Genomic DNA, 17,451 nt, shown 5'->3' with positions numbered 1-17,451 from the left:
AGAGTCATAGCTGACATGCCAAATTTCCTTAATCTTCTGAGAAAGTAGAGGCGTTGGTGGGCTTTCTTAACTATAGTGTCGGCAGGGGGGACCAGGACAGGTTGTTGGTGATCTGGACACCTAAAAACTTGAAGCTCTCGACCCTTTCTAGATTAGATCATGTAGGCTTGCACTAGCAGAGTTTGACTTTATAGAATCCCGACAGTGCAGAAAGGAAGCCATTTGGCCCATCGAGTCTACATCGACTCGGCATCTTACCAAGGCCCACACAATTCCGCCCGCCCAATCCTCGTAACCCCTAATCTACCTTACCTACACAATTTGGGAATATAAAGGGCAATTTAGCATGACCAATCCACCTAACCTACACAACTTTGGACTGTGGGAGGAAACTGGAGCAGCCAGAGGAAACCCATGCAGACACAGGGAGAACGTGCAAACTTCACACAGTCACTCTAGGCTGGAATCGAGTCCGGGTCAGTGGTGCTGTGTGGCTGACATTCAGATAAGATAAAGCAGTTTGCAACATAGAGGCGGTGAAACATATCATCCTTCCTTTCCGATACCATTTCGAAGTATATATCTGCAATATTTGCTTCTTGCAATGAAGTTCGCCATTCACCCCAGTTATTCAATCCTCCTTCACATTTTTAAACACCATACTACAATATATCCTGTTATGAAGACATATTTCCAAGAAGTCAATTGTTTTTTTTTATTTGGAAGGACATTGAATTATTTGGGCACTTTCCTGGGAACTGACCTAGGTTTTTTTAAAAAAAAAGGCTACAAGTTTATTTTGGACTGTGAGCAGACTGCCTTTTCCAAGAAGTCACACGACTTCAGCTAAATGACCAGCAAGACACTTGATGTGATAGGAACTGTTCATTTCTTTGAACTTTAATTGGAGAAAATAAAACCACTGTCTTCAGAGGCTGTGTCCTGATGATTTTCTAGAAACTGTCCAACTGAGATGAATTCCTATATTTAACACCGTTTTGACAATAAAATTTCACAGTAACTTCATTGCAGTGTTAACATAAGCCTTACTTGCGACTAATAAATAAACTTTAAAAAAGGTTGCCTAACTCGCTCTCTCTCTGCCTTATCTGAAATTCAGTAGTTATCAGTATCCAGATAGAAATCCTCACCTCAGTATAATTAGTCTGTATTCAGAAACCTGAGACGCTAGGAGATGTCGAGGATATCGATCCTGCTCTATTTTCCTCAACGCCAATGCTGCTTTGGAAAGAACTTCCAGACAGCTACTCTGATCTGTGATTTTGTCCTCAAATGGACCAGATTGACAGCGTCAAAACCCTTTGAACTTTATCCTTTTTCATAAAGTTCCCATTGGCCAAAAAGTGTGTTTTTCCCTTAAACCTCTGCAGGGACCCTATTTGCTTTGTGGTATGTGGACATTGAGATTTAAAGGGGTACATAGTTACAATTCTGGATTGCAAATTGTTTGCTAACCAGTATTTCCAAATGTGTTTTTAAAAAATAAGTTTTGTTTGTATAATTAATCATTGAGCATTATAGAGGTCTATAAAATAATGAGGGACACAGCTCAGCTAGATAGTCAATATCTTTTCCCAAAGGTAGGGGAGTCTAAAACTAGAGGGCATAGGTTTAAGGTGAGAGGGGAGAGATACAAAAGTGTCCAGAGGGGCAATTTTTTCACAGAGGGTGGTGAGTGTCTGGAACAAGCTGCCAAAGGTAGAAGAGGAGGCAGGTACAATTTTGTCTTTTAAAAAGCGTTTAGACAGTTACATGGGCAAGATGGGTATAGAGGGATATGGGCCAAATGCGGGCAATTGGTATTAGTTTAGGGGATTAGTTTAGGGGTTTAAAAAAAAAGGACGGCATGGACAAGTTGGGCCAATGAGCCTGTTTCCATGCTGTAAACCTCTATGACTCTGAGTATATTGAAAGAAGCCTTGTTAAAGCCTCTTTAATTCTGGATCTAGAAGTAGCAAAGGTAAACAAGAGGCCATTGTGATGAGCGAATTAAACATTTACACCTATGGTGTGACCTGTAGTGAAAGGTTTACACAAAAACCAAGTAGCTGGAATCTGTAGTTTCCAAAAGTACAGATCAGCTCTATTCTACTAGTAGTAAGCTCAGTACCCGAGTTTATTTGTTTCTGATTTACATAATCTTGAAAACTCTACCATTGATAAATTCATACGTTAGATTTCCCTTCTTCTACTTTATACTACAATACCGCACAATTTGTAAAACAAAAAGCATCAAATTCCCTTTGCAGATTAAATTTACAAGTTATTCCCCCTTTTCCTCGGGGGCTCAGCAGGAATGGGAAGGGACATGGGGTGGAAGGAGGAGATGGGCGGTTCTACCACTGATTTGCTTCCTTGTTTTTGTGCATCTCCAAGCAATCAGCACGGTTGAATACAAGTTAAAAGCACAGTATTCCGTTCTTTGCTTCAGAAGTAACGTGAATATTTTTAACTAGATTTAATTGAAATACTTGGGAGGGAATTTGAGATACTCTGGATGAAATGGCTACAGAACCCAGCACTCCATCCCAAAAAGCAGTCACCAAGATAATTTGTAGCACATTCCAAAACAGCACCTCGACCACAGCTTTAAGATGTCCCAAAGTGATTTAGAGTTAGTTACTTTTGAAGTAGAGCCACTTGTATAGGCAAATACTTTACAGAACTAGGAATTTATAACGCTCAATGTTATTAACAACCTCAACACTGTACTTATATGAAAGATGACAACCATAAGTAGCTTGATAACTCAAGAATCTAACTTTTACGGAATATACTAAAACCAAGGATGAGCAACTATTCGCTTAATCTTCACATGGCAAATTTGGCATGTCAGATACGACCCTCACCAACTTTTACAGATGCACCATAGAAAGCATTCTTTCTGGTTGTATCACAGCTTGGTATGGCTCCTGCTCTTCCCAAGACCGCAAGGCACTGCAAAAGGTCGTGAATGTAGCCCAATCTATCACGCAAATCAGCCTCCCATCCATTGACTCTGTCTACACTTCCCATTGCGTCGGCAAAGCAGCCAGCATAATTAAGGACCCTACGCACCCTGGACATTCTCTTCCACCTTCTTCCTTCGGGAAAAAGGATACAAAAGTCTGAGGTCCCGTACCAACCGACACAAAAACAGCTTTTTCCCTGCTGCTGTCAGACTTTTGAATGGACCTACCTCACATTAAGTTGATCTTTCTCTACACCCTAGCTATGATTGTAACACTACATTCTGCACTCTCTCCTTTCCTTCTCTATGAACGGTATGTTTTGTGTGTATAGTGCGCAAGAAACAATACTTTTCACTGCTAATACATGTGACAATAAATCAAATCAAAATTTGGCACTTTTCTCCTAAATCAGCAATTTTCAGAGGAAGGTAGAATGAGGCTCACCTGCTGTATCAACACCAGCACAGGCTAGTTGGACCAAATGGCTTGTTTCTATGTTGGATATTCCACGCAATTCTCAGATCACTCTACAGTACAGTGTCCAAACAGAATTTGGACAAGATAGTGCTGACAAGTCATTTTTTCTTGAAATCGCAACTTTGAATTTCAGCACTTGGGCATTTTTTTCTGAAGAAAAATCACTTTTAAAACTTTCGTAACAAACGTTAACTTTGAAATAGTTTCAGTCAGTAACTTCAATTCTTGCATTAAGAGGCTGTTCCATTCCCCTTGCTTACAAGTGTTATGGGAGAAGAATTTTAATGTACTTCACTATGTATTGTTCAAGGACTCCCAACAGCACTGTTCATTGTACCCTCCTGAATGCCAGAATTGTTCAAACACATTAATGCGCAGCTTTTTTTTAAAAAAGTACTTCTACACATTTTAAATTCACCAGACACGAGTATGCACAGATTTTTATTGGGAATCGAGAAAATAAGACAGACAAAATAAACAATTTAAACAGCTTTGCAATATAAACTGTGGCAGATTAAAAAGTAGTCTTCTAACACTGCCAGCGAGTGGGATATTTCAAAGGACTGGATTTTACTGCCTGCTGTTGGGCATGTTTCCAGCCTGAGTTTTTGGCGGGGGGGGGGGAAATAGGTCATGAAGCTAGATCACTGCCTTCCCACCCACCCCAGGGCTGATCCCATTCCCAATAATGTTAGGTGAACGGATACTGAAATCAGCAGTTAGCTGCAATATTTAAATGAATGATTATAGATCAATAAAGCTGGCTGGAAAGCCTATTGACTGGGACTATTGTGGGCGGCACAGTGGTTAGCACCGCTGCCTCACAGTGCCAGGGACCCAGGTTCGATTCCTGGCTTGGGTCACTGTGTGGAGTTTGCACATTCCCCCCCGTGTCTACGTGGGGTTCCTCTGGGTGCTCCAGTTTTCTCCCATAGTCTGAAAGACGTGCTGGTTAGGTGCATTGGTCATGCTGAATTCTCCCTGAGCATACCCAAACAGGCACTGGACTGTGGCGACTAGGGGAGTTTCACAGTAACTTCATTGCATTGTTAATGTAAGCCCACTTGTGACTAATAAATAAACTTAACTTGGATAGTACACTGCCCATGCCATAATATGGTCATCTTGGGCAGGCAGGCGGGAGTGGATGGGCCATTCTGTGACCTATGAACGGGGGCAGAGGCACCTCATTTGAAGGCCGTGTGGATCAGGAGAATCCACTCTTCCCACTCCACTTGCCCTCCAATGCACCATATCCCCTCTTCATTGGGCTCTCAGATTCCTCTACACTAAAAGCCTGGAATGTACCTTTCTACACACCCATTGCTCTCCTTCATGTCCCTTCCTGCAGTCCCACAACTGAGCGCTGGTGCTGCCATGACTGTTTACCTGGTTGGCTGTAGAGATTTGCATTCTAATCAGTATTCTGTAACTTGATTTTCTGTGCCCTGTTTGAGAGCAGATTTCCACTCCATCTGACGAAGGAGCAGCGCTCCGAAAGCTAATGGTATTTGCTACCAAATAAACCTGTTGGACTTTAACCTGGTGTTGTTAAAACTCTTGCTGCCAGGACTGCCAGAGCTGATGACCAAACAGATTGATTGGCAGTTCTCAAGGGCTGGACTTCCTCCCACTGAGGCAGAGTCCCACTGTCAGTGAGGTCAACCTGTCCCCCGTGTGTGATGGCTGCATGGAGGGTTTTGGGCTTCAGTTCAGCATGTTGGCTGACTTGCCTTCCGGAGGTGCGGGTTGCTTGCCCCACACCCACTTTACGCTGGTAAAGTGTAGCCCCAAGCACCAAGTGCAACAAGCTCTGCGCTGCTCAGATGTCATCAAAGGGCATTGTTACCAATGCAAAAGTGTTCTGTTGAATTAACCTATTTATTTACTTACCTGTAAAGAGGTCAAAGCAAAGTTGTGACGGGAGTATCAGATTAGCAGTATAAAAATGCTGATGTTGGATCTTAAGATTGACTTGCACTTTTTCCTTGTTCCGTTAAAGCATCAAAACAACGGAGTCAACATTTGGAACGGGTAATGGCCCTCCTTATTGGAGGGTCTTCACAGGCTATACTGCCCACCACCCATCTCTCACAAATGGCTGCCCCATTGGTGTGGTCACAACAACATCACAACTTGGTCTTTCCTCGACTGTTCAAATATTTTCACCCCACTTGAGCATTTCACTTTGTACCATCTCCTTACCTCTCCATTAAAATGCCCATTGGCCAGTACAAAAGCTCTGAACTTCTCTGCAAGATAATATATGAATGTAGGAACCACTACAATAATTTACAACTATGCTTTTCAAACTCCTTCATCTTTGACCTTCCATTCAAGATGATACTTCGACAACTGTCAACTCAGTTTCTCAATTTTTTAAAAATTCTTTCATGGGGTGTTGGTGTCACTGGCAAGCCATTTCAGAAGCCAGTTCAATCACACTGCTGTGGGTCTAGACATGTAGGTCTGACCAGGTAAGGATGGCAGATATGTTTTTGCAACAATGATGGTTACCATGGTCACCATTACTGAAAATTCCAGATTAATTAAATGAACTTAAATTCCACTAGCAGCTATGTGCCCAAAGCAATAGCCTGGACCTCTAGATTAGTTGTCCACTGACATGATCATTCTGCCATTCCTGGTCTCTCTCCATTCTGGTCATTACCCCATGTCTCCTCCCTCCAACCTTCTCTTGGCACAAGTTCAATCTTTGCACCTTCGAGTCTAAGAAATATTGGTGGTCAAACTATTTGCCATCTATCACTAGATCTTGGTTGGATGATATCAGATGCCATCAAGGACTCATTCCACTCCACCATAATCACAACCGCTGCAGGATCATCCTGGGCAGCAAAAGTAAACAGATGTTTCAGTTCTGTTAAAGATCAAAGATCAGAAACATTAGCTGTTTTTCTCTATATCTGCTGAGTATTTGCCTTAACCCCATCCATGCCAGAGTTCCAGCATCTGCGGTATTTTGTTTTAGCGAAAGGTCGCACACATCTTCTTGAATCCAATACAAACAGTCTTAATCCATCTCTCTCAATCTAGACTTCATCATGCCAATGCTTTCCTGGCTGGCCTGCTTTCCTCCATAAGCTTCATTCATCGGGAAATTCTGCTGCTTATAACCTTTCCCCACCAAGTCTTATTCACCCAATCACTCATGACCTACATGAGCTCCTGGCTTCCATGGTTTCAAATTTCTCATCGCTGTTTACATTCCTTCTCCATTTCAAATCCCCTCCAGCCACTTCTTCCTCAACCCATATAGCTACTAAAATAAACCACCATCTCATCCTCGTTTTGTGAGATATTGCTGTACACAAAGTGGCTGCCACATTTCCTATGTTACATCAGTGTCTACGCTACTTTAATGCACCTTAGTGTTGCGCGGAAAGGCAATACAAATGAATGTCTTTTTTCCTATTAGTAATTATCGAACAAAATTGAGAATGATGCTAACTCTATTCAATGAAAAGGCATTAAAACATTACTGCAAGCAGTCTAAGTGTGGTATTTTGCTAAATACTAACAAAGGTGATCTGCTTGAAACTTAAGCTCAACAATTTAAAATTTTACTCAGATATAGCAATTCAATTCAAAATGGCCTCTAAATAGAAAAAGATTTGCAATTTAGTTACCAGGGCATGCACCTTCGCCCCTCTTGCACCACAGTAGTGCGCACTCTCATTTTTACTTGGTCCCCCAGGCCTCAGTGAATGGGGCAAATTTATTCTTCCTCTGACCACCGGCTGAACAGCACCTGAACTGGCAAGCAATATAGAGAAGCTACATTAAAAAAACTAATTGAAATGCTTTGTTACGAGTGTTGTAGGGAATGGTCACTGGACAGGAAAGATGGAAGCGCTACTTCAGCTATCAGACCCTTCATATTTTGTGGTAAAAGTATACTCGAGCTATGCCAAGCTGAAAACATTCTTAATGGTACACACCAATCCACATCAGTTCAACCCAAAGACTAACCATGCAATTACAGCTTCGCAATTCAATGCTACTTTTACACATTTCACTTCTCCTTGCAACTTAAAACTTAAATTGCAACTTGTTGATATAACAACTTTGAGACAAACAAAACACTTGAGTGGAGAACATTCAATCAAAAATTGTCGAAGTGTGAATACAGTGAAAGATCACACCGTCTTAGCAACAATATCTTACTCAGAACTTGGAGGTTCAACTGGGGCAAGACAAATAAATAATGTCCCACTTCTGCTTCAGAACTGCCTGAGTACTTGTCATATTGCTGGCCTAAAATGGACACTTCCCCATCAGAGAAGGTCCAGAAGCTGATTGGTCAAGCTGCAGGAAGTTAACTTCACACCAACGGTACAGACACACAGTTTGCCGGAAATCCAACCTGTAGTTCAAATAGAATGACTTTGATACAATAGAAATGGCGCTCAAATAGCCTCCTGCTCCAAATCCTTTCAAGCAACAAGTCATTGAATACAATATGCAGGAGATCAACATAAATAATGATTTATGATCTTAAATGAACCAAGGATAATTCATGTTTCCATACTAATTTTGCAGTGAAAGTATGTGCAACTGATAGATACAGACAAGTTAAAATGTCAAGAGTTACAGATTGCTATTTTCCAAGTGCAATCGCTCTCACAATATGCAGATGTACAGCAGCAGAGATGTATCTTTAATCAAACCACTTCTGGCAGTTTCCCGAGATGCTACATATGGCCCAATTAAGCAATCTATTCAATTCAAAAAGATAAACCTGATCCGCATGCTTAAAGCCGCACATTCAAACACAACACCAGATAGTGCAGACGAGACAGATACAATGCTAGGTCCCAACATGAAGACAATTTATTTTAAGCATTAAAACATAACTTTCCTCATTAAAAGCTTCAACTTCAATTTCAACTTTTTGAATAACTGAAAATGCCGATATTCGCTAAACCATTGTATGTGCACACATTAAAATCCCATGGGCTCAATGTCCAAGTGGATCTGAAAAGTTGCATCTGAACTCATTACATTTTTCAGGAATTAGGCTGAATTTATGTCACATTTTGCACATGTAGTATATAATCTGTCAACCTTATTTTGACACAAGATACACAGCAACGATCTGTATCACCCCAATTATATCAATCCTATGGATTATACCTGTTGGGTTAAACAGCAGTACTTCACGATGGGTTACTTGCATGGTAGCATTTGCTTTTTGTTAAATACAATCAAATTTCCATTTTAGGTGATCTGGAAGAAACATTTGGCAAGAGAACGTCAGTTCTCGTACTGCAGTAGTTTTGGCTCTCCACTGACGAGTGATAAACTACCAGCCTTCTCTGAGCACTGACCTCAAGTACTTTAATTGCTAATTACGTTCACAATTAAAATGGTAGGTTGGGGTTTTTCTTTTAAACTGTTAAATTTGCATTGTTGAAGCTTTCCCTTAGGCGCATAAGTTCATGGAGCAATTAAATACATAAGCTACAACTACCCCTGTACTAGCATTGCATCAGTTTAACTCACATACACAATACCAATGGGTTTCACTATTCAATGCAAACAAAGCTTGCTTATTCATACATGTTCTACTACACAGTTTACTCATGTCACTATATATAATTAAATCTATTCCACATCTACATAATGGCTTTATCAATTCAGCTTGGTGGCAATTAGGATTCAAAGGCAAAATATGGAAGAACACACCAATAAATGTTTTCGAAAATTGCAGCAGAAAGCAAAAGGGAAGTGGAAAAAATTCAAAGTTGCAATGTTATTCGCCACTTTAAAAGCAATATATATTTGCGCTTAGCATTATAATCTTATCACTTGATTGTGTAATCAAATAGGTCTTTGAACCTAGACTTGATGCATGGTGTTAATCACATATTGTTCAGTTGCAACACTGGCTCAGGAAACTAAGCAAAATGATCTAAGATACTTAAGTAAAAACCAACTTTTTGATGTAATCAAGGCACTGCTTATTCCAAGTTACAAACATTCTTCATTCCTCCTTAATTATTTCATGGTGAAAGAAATTTTCAGCCACAATAACATGAACTGATGTAGCCTCTCAGAATTGTTACTGCGCAGAATTTGGCAATTAGCCCATCGCATCCACATTGGCTTTCCAAACTATGACTTGGTGCCAGTCCCCTGCCTTTTCCCCACACATCGCAACAAGCAATCATCTAATGTTTGCTTGATTGCCTCAATTGAATCTGTCTCCACCACACTTTCAGGCAGTGCATTCCAGACCCGAACCACTCATTGAGAGATAAAGTTTTTAGTAGATTCAGTGAGATTACAAACAATTCCTTCACTGACATAATCCAACTGGCAGAACAATTTCCATCTTTAACACAATTTAATGAACATGAGATTTCCTTGAGGGAGAAAATACAAATGTTAAGTCAGTTTTACAGTTTGTCACTTCTGGGGCCTCACTATATAGACCAACATTTCATCTTGTGAGACATGCAAGGGATAATTCTGCGCTGCTGCGCTCTGAGCATGGGGGTCAGAGAATTGGGGCTTAACAATACAGTGCCATCTATGAAGAAGTTCATAGCAGAAGTAACCCGAATGGCTTGACAGGCTACTCATAAAATAAGGTGCAAACTTTCTTGCCCATTTCAATAATCAACTGTTCGGAAACATTTAAGAAAACGTACACAAGTAGGAGTCATCTTCCTTCAGCAAGTCAGCCACTAAAGCTCATTTCCCAGCAAATGCAATATACTCACACTTGACAATGCATGAATCAGTAGAATGGACAAGATTAAAATAATTAATGTAATTTCTTTTTATAAAAATAGGTAAGTGGGCATATTGAACTAACCCAAAAATGGTTAACAGTTGAACTTATATGATGATAATATGGTGATATTAATTAGGAAAGTACACATCTAGTGAAGGAAACTGTCAAAATAGAGAAACATGGCTATAGAAAACAGTTCACACAAACTATTTTGAGCACTGTCTGAATGAGTAGTACAAATTTGTCATTTAGTAAAAGAAGCCACCACATGTCTAAAAAGATTTTTTGATATACAGAACACCTAGCTCTGGGGATTGTGGGTGCAGGATGTGGCTGAGGTGAATAAATACATCTGCACAAGGAACAATATAATCCCAGGTTTATTTGCCAATGAACCTTTTGTTTACTTCATTCTCCACGATATGCTGCAGACACAGTGGTTAGCACTGCTGCCTCACAGCTCCAAGGACCCAGGTTCGATTCCCAGCTCGGGTCACTGTCTGTGTCTGCCTGGGTTTCCTCCGGGTACTCTGGTTTCCTCCCACAGTCCAAAGATGTGCAGGTTAGGTGGATTGGCCATGTTAAATTGCCCCTTAGTGTCAGGGGGACCAAGCAGGGTAAATATGTAGGGTTACAGGGATAGGGCCTGGATGGATTGTTTTCGGTGCAGGTGATGGGCTGAACGGCCTCTTTCTGCACTGTAGGGCTTCTATGATTCTAAGGAGATGCAAAAATAATGTTCATAGGAACATAAAGAAGTGGAGGAGGCCATTTGATCTCTTGAGCCTTCTCCACCATTCAATTATATCATAGCTTCTCCGATTATAGTTTTAACTCCATTTTCCTGCCTGCCCCCACAACCATCGACTCCTTTGTCAATCAAAAATCTGTCCAACTCAATTTTGAATATATTCAATGACCCAACCTCTTCTGCTCTCTGTGGAAGAGAATTCCAAAGACAAAAACTTCTGAGAGAAGGACTTCCTCCTCATCTGAATCTTAAATGAGACCCATTTTTAAAGCATTCCTCCTAGTTCGAGACAGCCCATGAGGGGAAACATCCTCAGCATATACCCAGTCAAGCCCCCTCAGAATCTTGTATGTTCAATATGATAACCTTTCATTCTTCTAAACTTCAATGAGTATAGGTCCAACCTGCTCACCCTTTCCTAATAAGCCAATCCCTCATTCCAGGAATCAGCCTAGAGAACATTCTTTGAAATGCCTCCAATGCAATTATATTCCAGTTGAAGTAAGGAGATCAAAATTGCACAGAGTACTCCAGGCATGGTTGCACTATTGGCCTGTATAATTGTATCAAGACTTCCCTACTTTTATACTTCATCCTCCTTGCAACAAAGGCCAATATTCTATTTGCCTTCCTAATTATTTGCTGTACCTGTGCGCTAACCTTTTGTAATTCATCTACAAGGACACCCAGATCCTGTTCTACCACAGAACTCTGCAGTCTCTCTCCATTTAAATTCAGATATTCTGAAACTTAGTGCGATTTTCAAAACTTGTTCTATTTAATCAAGAAACGAACCTCCAACCCTTTCAGTGTAGTTACTACAACCATGACAATTTTGACCCACCTCCCCACACAAGTTTCATTTTTACATCAGCATACAGTTTACAATGTTTAGAGTCTGATCAGTTTTGTGAATTATTTTTCATAGATTGTGATAAATATTTTACAGCATTGTTACAACATTCTACCTACTGAAAGGCCTGGTGACAGAACTTTGCAACTTGCAGAATTTAACTTTTTTTAATGCCTCATTTATTTAAAAAATGAATTAATTTGTACTCGTATATCCTATCACACCCTCAGCATGCCTTAAAATACTTCACAATAAAATTATATTTTAAGCACAGCCACCATTAAATGGCCAAACCCAACAACAACCTATGCTCACGGCAAGGTCCTTAAAGCAGCAAGTGAATGAATGCCCTGTGTCTTTGGAAAGAAAATTGGTTAAGATGCACGACTCCCGGATTTTTTTTTTAACCAGTGTCAATCAGATCTTCTACATCTAACCTGAACTGAGGAGGCAAACAGCATCGCATTTCGGTGCATCATTAAAAATACAACACCTCCAACATCACTGTACTTACTCACTGAAGTTATGTAAACTCAGCAGGTTTTAACTTAATGCAGTAGAGATCAAATAGATATCAAAGGATCAATCACACAAATAGGTGCAAGTCTACTGACCACCAAATAGTAGAAGGGAGGCAGAGGAAGAAATATGCAGACAAATTATGGAATTGAGTAAAAAGCACAACAACATTCAATGGGAATTTCAACTACCCTGATAGTAGTTGGACAGAAAGGGTAACTAAGGGAATGGAATTCCGGCAAGGCATACAAGGACTCCTTTCTAACCAAGTAAAAAGCCGGACAAGCAAATATCCACTACTGGATCTAATAATCGGGAATGAACTAGAGGAGGTATGATGAGTAAAGGTAGGGGAACATAGTGACCATAATCTAATACACTTTATGATAATAGAGAAGGACATGAGTATTGCAAAAAAAAAGCAAGCTAAGAGATTAAAGATAAATTGATTTTGTGGAACTAGAATACAACTTGTACAGGAAAAAGATAATCTGATGAACTGGTGCAACGACAATAATGTCAACCTCAATGTCAAGAAAACGAATAAGATAGTCATCGACTTCAGGAAGCACAATGGAGGACATGCCCCTGTCTACATCAATGGGGATGAAGTAGAAATGGTCGAAAGCTTCAGGTTTTTAGGTGTCTAGATCACCAACAATCTGTCCTGGTCTCTCCATGCTGATGCTATAGTTAAGGAAGCCCATCAACGCCTCTATTTTCTCAGAACACTAAGGAAATTTGGCACGTTCACAGCAACTCTCACCAACTTTTACAGATGCACCATAGAAAGCATTCTTTCTGGTTGTATCACAGCTTGGTATGGCTCCTGCCCTGTCCAAGGCCACAAGGAACTACCACGTGTCATGAACGGAGTCCACTCCACCACACAAACCCGCCTCCCATCCATTGACACTTTCTATACTTCCTGCTGCCTCAGAAAAGCAGCCAGCATAATCAAGGACCCCACGCACCCTGGTCATACTCTTTTCCACCTTCATCCATCGGGAAAAAGATACAAAAGTCTGAGGACACGTACCAACCAACTCAACAGCATCTTCCCTGCTGCCATCACTCCTTTGAATGGACCTACCTTATATTAAGCTAATCTTTCTCTACACCCTAGCTATGATTGTAACATTACATTCAGCACCTTCTCCTTTCCTTCTCAATGTACGGTATGCTTTGTCTGTATAGTGCACAATACGTTTCACTGTATACCAATACATGAGAGAATAATAAATCAAATCAAACTTGGGAAAATAAAGTAGATGACTGGATTGATAAACAACAATGTTTCCCATTTAAGACCATGCTCAGAGTGCAGGAAAAATATATTCCATCAAAAGAAAAGAACAAACTAAACACTAACAAGACTCCATGGATGACTAAAGACATCAGGGAACAAGTCAGGAAAGAGACATACATTATGTACATAGAGGAGTATGGACAGCAGAGCAATACATGAAAAGACAGAATACCAAGATATTAGGGGAGAAGTCAAAAAAAAGGAAAACAAAGAGGAACTATGATGTTAAAGTATCGAAACATAAAACAATATTTTACAGGCACAGCAATACAAAAAAGCTGTGATGGGAATTGAGTTATTAAGGGATAGGATAATACCACTGGTATCGATAGAGAGATGGCAGAAATATTAACTATTTGAGATTTACCAGGGAGATAGAACGGGTAGACCTGAATGATGAGGGGAGCAATATGTATATTTAAAGTTAAAAAAAAGGGTGCCGTGAATAAGCTAAACAATCTCATGAGTTTAAAAGCCTGTGTCTGGGTGGATTACATCCATGTATTTTTAAAAAAACTGGGGAACAGATAGCACAGACATTAGTACTTGTGTTTGATAATTCATTAGAAAACTATATAGTGCCAGAGGGCTGGCGAATGGCGAATGCAATTCCTATACTTAAGAGGGACACAACATGCCCAGGAGATTATAGACCAGTCAAGCTTAATATCAATGGTAGGAAGATTAATGGAATCCTTAATGAAGGAGAAAATAGAAAAAAAAAATCTAGAATATATAGTCAGCATGGATTTCAAATGGGAAGATTTGGATTGACTAACCTTACTGGATTTTTTGAGGGGCTAACAGAGAAAGTAGACAACACCAATGCAGGAGATGTAATTTATTTGAATTTTCAAAGGGTGAATGAATAAGGTCAGAGAATATCGAGTCAGGGGCAAGTAGCAGAATGGATTTCTACCTGGCTTCAACAGAAAGTGGGAATAAAGAATTCAGTGTGGCAGAAGATGAAAAATGGTGTTCCACAAGAATCATTGCTGGCACCACTGCTGTTCACAATTTACAGGAACAATTTGGACTTTAGAATCAAAAAACACACTTTGTAAGTTTGTGGATGGCACAAAATTTGAGGGGGCAGGGAGGACAAATAGTCAATGCTGAAGGTGGTCTGCAACATATTACAGGGGATCAATAAGCTTGCAACATGTGGCACATAAAGTTCAACACAAATAAATGCAAGGGAAGAAAGAACTTAGGCAGGAAGGAGAGAGGTCACTTATCACCTGGAACGTGCAAATCCAGGTGGAGTCGAGGAACAATGGAATCTCTGGGTATAAATACACCAATCACCTGAAGTTGTGCCACAACTAGCAAGATCATTAAAAGCAAAAGCAGCACTAGGCTTTATTTCTAGAGGGATAGAATTGAAAAACTGGAAAGTTTCTACCCAAATTTGTTTAGACCACAATTAGAGCACTTCAATGCAGTTCTGGTTGCCATATTATAAACAGGATATAGAAGCTTCAGAGAGGATTTACAAATATGATACCAGAAATGCAGGGTATACATCATCAGGTAAGGAATGACCGGCTGAGCAGAATGCTTGATTGGCACCCCATTTACAACCAATCTCTGCACCACCAACAGTGGCAGCAGTGTCTACTAGCTATAAGATGCACTGCAGCAACTCACCAAGGCTCCTTAAAATGACTACTACCATCTAGAAGGAAAAAAAGCAGCAGACACATGGGAAGTTAGAGAAAAATGGGGCAGAAAGGAATAGAGGGTCACAATGAAAGGTTTAGATGAGGAAAGATGGGAGGAGACTCAGGTGAAGTAAATACACCAACAGACTGGTTGGATCAATTGGCAGATTTCTTTGCCACATATCTTTGTTCTATTTAGCTTTAAACCAGCTTGTTTTTCAAGCTTTTTCATTTCAAAAGCAGGAGCAAATGTGTTGTTGAAGATATCTTGTGGATGAGATGCATCAAACCCACAACTTTAAGACCAACAGAAAGGAGACATTTTGAAAATAAGCTTTTGTGGGTCAGCGTGTAAAAGCACAAAAGCCAATACTCAAGACGATTAGCATTTAGGTTGATTAGAATGCCACAGCGTTGACTGCAACATCTGAAGCTGTTGCACTGTGCAGTCTTACCCTTTAGAAAGAGATAAGGAATTGAGCTTCACTACTTCTTGTCTTCTGATCAAGGTCACAGGCCTCTCCAGCTTTTAGCTCTAAACAAAGAGACAAAAAGATTAAATTACCAAAGAGGAAAAAAACTAAACTTTCAAATGGGGCTTCTTCAAAACGTGGGCAGTGTACACTTACTACAGGCTTCCAAATTCCATTGCTAAAGCACAAATAAATCTAAGAAAAAGTGAGGTGCAATTTTTAGTGTCCATCATTTGGAGCTCCACAATACACATTGCGTCATAATAGCAGCTTCTATTAAAGTGACCAATTATGGCACCAAAACAGTAATAAAGTAGCGATGTTAATCAAATAACACCAATCTCTGCCAAGTGCTGAACTGCCTTTCTCCGACTAATGCTGCTTTCAGATAATGCTGTCTGTATTGTTACATATTCAAATATTTAACAGCAAAAGCCTCCCTAAATTGAAAACATTATGGGCTGGGTTCTCCGACCTTGCCCACGGCTGGGATTCTCCAGTCCTGTAGCAGTGAACAGAGATTTAGCCGAGTGCCAAATTCTCCTTTCTCGCTGGTAATGGTGGTGGGACTTGAACAACCAGAGAATTCCAGCCAATGCATTATGTCATACTGTGTGAAGTCACCAGCAAAAGGTCCAAAATGGAATAACACCACGGCACGGTGGCACAGTGGTTAGCACTGCTGCCTCACAGCACCGGGGACGCGGGTTCGACTCCCAGCTTGGGTCACTGTCTGTGTGGAGTTTGCACTTTCTCCCCATGTCTGTGTGGGTTTCCTCCGGGTGCTCCGGTTTCCTCCCACAGTCCAAAGATGTGCAGTTTAGGTGGATTGACCATGCTAAATTGCCCCTTGTCAGGGGGACTTGCTAGGGTAAGTGCATGGGGTTACAGGGATAGGGCCTGGGGGGGGAATTGTGGTCGGTGCAGACTCGATAGGCCGAAGGGCCTCCTTCTGCACTGTAGGATTCTACGATTCTATGATTAAAAAAATTATATACACTTGTTATTACTAACATATCTGTTCTCACCTTCCTCTCAAAGTCAACCCAACACCAAAGCTCATCGTGTTCAACAGGCCCAAGAAGCAGATTGTAATTAATTGAGGCACATTAAAATTTAACCCAGAGTTCTGGGTTTTCTTCAAATGGAATACCAATCGACGCAAGCAAAAAAATCATGGCCAAAGGCCTACTCCCTGCAATTCTCCAACATACTGACATTATGTGTCAACAAGTCCACAGATGCCATAGATACCACACTGTGTTTGGATGGTGTAAGGCAGCATCCATTTCTGGACAGCTCTCTCCCTCAGCCAGGCCCAAGGCAAAATAAACTCAGCTCTTATATGGAATTTCAAGGTAGTTTTCAAGTCCAACACTTCACTCACTTTTTTTAAAAAAAACTTCAGCAAAAGAAGCAAGAGCAGCAACCACTTGGATAACTCAAAGGAACTTCAGAAAAATAGTTAACAATTTACACAATTTCTCATCAGATGGTGGCGGGGGTGGGGGGGGGGGAGGGGGAGGGGGCGGGGGGTGTGGGGAGAGCATACAGCATGGCTTGTTTGCTTGCGAAACAAGCAATTGTTTTTTCCTCTTATGTCACTTTTCTGCCTTCTCACCTGAATCAACGTTGAGAAATTGATCAGAACACAACGAATCTTCAGAGAA

The 17,451-nt window shown here is 40.6% G+C and overlaps 1 protein-coding gene across 2 annotated transcripts in view; it reads right to left on the bottom strand.

The window, feature by feature from the left end:
- Positions 1-17,451, bottom strand: part of LOC144499568 (talin-1) — a 278,973-nt gene that overhangs the window by 160,896 nt on the left and 100,626 nt on the right. For both annotated transcript variants that reach the window (XM_078221680.1, XM_078221690.1), the window contains one exon: positions 15,764-15,843. The gene's annotated coding sequence lies outside the window, so the exon portion shown is untranslated. The remainder of the gene's footprint in view (positions 1-15,763; positions 15,844-17,451) is intronic.

This window comes from Mustelus asterias, chromosome 1 (genome assembly GCF_964213995.1).
Source record: "Mustelus asterias chromosome 1, sMusAst1.hap1.1, whole genome shotgun sequence".
NCBI classification, from domain to species: domain Eukaryota; kingdom Metazoa; phylum Chordata; class Chondrichthyes; order Carcharhiniformes; family Triakidae; genus Mustelus; species Mustelus asterias.
Note: the sequence above shows the minus strand (reverse complement) of the source record. Positions and strands in the feature narration are given on the sequence as shown.